Consider the following 3,518-nt stretch of genomic DNA (forward strand, 5'->3'; position numbering starts at 1 on the left):
TGTCACTGTTGGTAATGGATCTTCTCTTCCCACCACCTCCATAGGCTACCTTTATCTTCCTTCTAAGACCAGACATCTCCACCTTAACAATGTCCTTGTTTGCCCTTCTATCATTAAAAACCTTGTCTCTGTTCGTTAGTTTACCACCGATAATTGGGTTTCCATTGAATTTGATCCCTTTGGTTTTCTTGTTAAGGACTTGAGCACACGGACTCCTCTTCTCCGATGTGACAGCTCGGGCTCCCTATACTCCATCAACAACTCGTCCACCCCACCTCTTTCCTCTCCTCAAGCGTTCTTGTCTTCCTCTGTCAACTCCACTGTGTGGCACCGTCGTCTCGGCCACCCGGGAAACTCTGTTTTCAATTCTCTTATTTCTAATGGTTTAATAAATTGCTCAAAACCAGACTCTTCTCTTTGTCATGCTTGTCAACTTGGGAAACACGTTAGACTTCCATTTGATAATTCTGTTTCAATTATTTCTAAACCATTTCAAATAACTCATTCTGATGTCTGGACCTCCCCAGTTTCCAGCATCAGTGGGATCAAATACTATGTTGTTTTTCTAGATCATTATAGTCATTTTCTTTGGGTATATCCTCTTAAACAAAAATCTGAAGTGTTTTCCTCTTTCTTACACTTCTCCGCCTATGTCAATAATCAATTTGGTCGTACAATAAAATCCCTCCAATGTGATAATGGTGGGGAGTACAACAATCGGGATTTTCTTGCTCACCTTGCCTCACACGGTATCACCTCCCGTTTCTCTTGTCCCCACACATCACAGCAAAATGGGAAAGCCGAACGCACTCTACGTACTTTAAACAATTTTGTACGTTCTCTCCTGTTTCAAGCAAACATGCCCACATCTTATTGGGTAGAAGCCTTGAACATGGCCACTCATCTCTTCAACATTCTTCCATCTCAAGCCCTTCATAATGAGATACCATTTACAAAACTCTACCAACAACCAGTCTCTTACGACCACCTTCGTGTTTTCGGATGTTTGTGCTATCCAAACCTCTTACCTACCACCCCACACAAACTAGCGGCGAGATCAACCGCCTGTGTCTTTCTGGGTTTTCCTTCCTCGCACTGTGGGTATCGACGTCTTGATCTTACCACTAGAAAAATCATCATCTCTCGTCATGTCACATTTGACGAATACACTTTCCCGTTTCTGNTGGGAAACACGTTAGACTTCCATTTGATAATTCTGTTTCAATTATTTCTAAACCATTTCAAATAACTCATTCTGATGTCTGGACCTCCCCAGTTTCCAGCATCAGTGGGATCAAATACTATGTTGTTTTTCTAGATCATTATAGTCATTTTCTTTGGGTATATCCTCTTAAACAAAAATCTGAAGTGTTTTCCTCTTTCTTACACTTCTCCGCCTATGTCAATAATCAATTTGGTCGTACAATAAAATCCCTCCAATGTGATAATGGTGGGGAGTACAACAATCGGGATTTTCTTGCTCACCTTGCCTCACACGGTATCACCTCCCGTTTCTCTTGTCCCCACACATCACAGCAAAATGGGAAAGCCGAACGCACTCTACGTACTTTAAACAATTTTGTACGTTCTCTCCTGTTTCAAGCAAACATGCCCACATCTTATTGGGTAGAAGCCTTGAACATGGCCACTCATCTCTTCAACATTCTTCCATCTCAAGCCCTTCATAATGAGATACCATTTACAAAACTCTACCAACAACCAGTCTCTTACGACCACCTTCGTGTTTTCGGATGTTTGTGCTATCCAAACCTCTTACCTACCACCCCACACAAACTAGCGGCGAGATCAACCGCCTGTGTCTTTCTGGGTTTTCCTTCCTCGCACTGTGGGTATCGACGTCTTGATCTTACCACTAGAAAAATCATCATCTCTCGTCATGTCACATTTGACGAATACACTTTCCCGTTTCTGACTCTCGCTCCACCTCCACTACCTCTTACCAATATTGATCCACCACCTCATGTCTCTCCCTAACTCCGTCAAACACCATCACAACCTCCGGCTCTGACACCGGTTCCGCAACAAACAAACACCGACCCTCTGCCACCAGTTCCTGTCGTGGTTCCACCTCCTGCCCATAAAATGGTAACCCATAGCAAAAGTGGTATTACCAAACCATGCCAGCCTCTATCGCTTCTCACTCAAACAATCTCTCCTCTACCTTCTTCTCACCTCAAAGCTCTAGAAGATCCTAACTGGCATGGTGCAATGGATGAGGAATATGGTGCTCAAATTAAAAAGAGAACTTGGTCTTTGGTTCCACGTCCCAAATTTGTTAATATTGTTCGTTCTATGTGGGTATTTACACACAAACATGATGAAGATGGGAACCTCACTCGCTACAAGGCACGTTTGGTGGCTAATGGTAAGTCTCAAGAGGTTGGTATTGACTGTGATGAAACGTTTAGTCCGGTAGTAAAACCAGCAACGAATCGCATGGTGCTCGACCTCGCTCTCACCCGAAATTGGTCCATTCATCAATTGGATGTAAAAAACGCCTTCTTAAATGGTGAACTTGATGAAACTGTGTACATGCACCAGCCGCCGGGGTTTCGAGATCCGTCGAAGCCAAACCAGGTTTGCCTGCTTCACAAATCCATCTATGGACTCAAACAAGCACCGCGAATGTGGAATCAACGGTTCGCATCCTTTGCTCGTCGAGTTGGTTTCAAGCAGAGCAAATGTGATTCCTCTCTTTTCACTTACAACACCTCCCAAGGCAGGGCGTATCTCCTTCTATATGTTGATGAAATCTTGCTCACCGCGTCGTCCACAGCTCTCCGCGATGCCATCATTGCTTCTCTCCACAGTGAGTTCTCCATGACCGACCTTGGTCCGGCAAAATATTTCCTTGGCATTTCCATCAAGCGGAACTCTGCAGGTCTCTTCCTTGACCAACGACAATATGCATCGGAAATAATCTTACGGGCCAACATGGACAAGTGCAACCCATGTACAACACCTGCGGATCCTCGCACTAAACTATCGGCTGCTGACAGTCCTGCATTCTCTGATCCTACACTCTATCACAGCTTAGCAGGTGCTCTTCAATACCTCACTTTCACTCGCCCTAATATTGCATATGCTGTTCAGCAGGTGTGTTTGTATATGCATGATCCACGCGACTCACACTTTACTGCACTCAAACGCATCATTCGGTATGTTAAATGCACACTTCAGCATGGCTTGCAGCTCACGCCAACGAAAACCTCCTCGTTAACGGCTAATACCGATGCTGACTGGGCGGGTTGTCCCTCGACGCGGCGCTCCACCTCTGGTTACTGCATCTTTCATGGTGACAATCTCATCTCATGATTTTCCAAACGGCAACACACAGTTTCAAGATCAAGTGCCGAAGCAGAGTATAGAGGTGTGGCCAATGTAGTTGCTGAAACGGTGTGGCTACGCAACTTACTCCTTGAGCTTCATTGTCCCCTCACCACTGCCACACTTGTCTACTGCGACAATGTCAGCGCTGTCTACCTCTCCTCCAACCC

This window comes from Camelina sativa, chromosome 9 (genome assembly GCF_000633955.1).
Source record: "Camelina sativa cultivar DH55 chromosome 9, Cs, whole genome shotgun sequence".
Classification (NCBI taxonomy): Eukaryota; Viridiplantae; Streptophyta; class Magnoliopsida; order Brassicales; family Brassicaceae; genus Camelina; species Camelina sativa.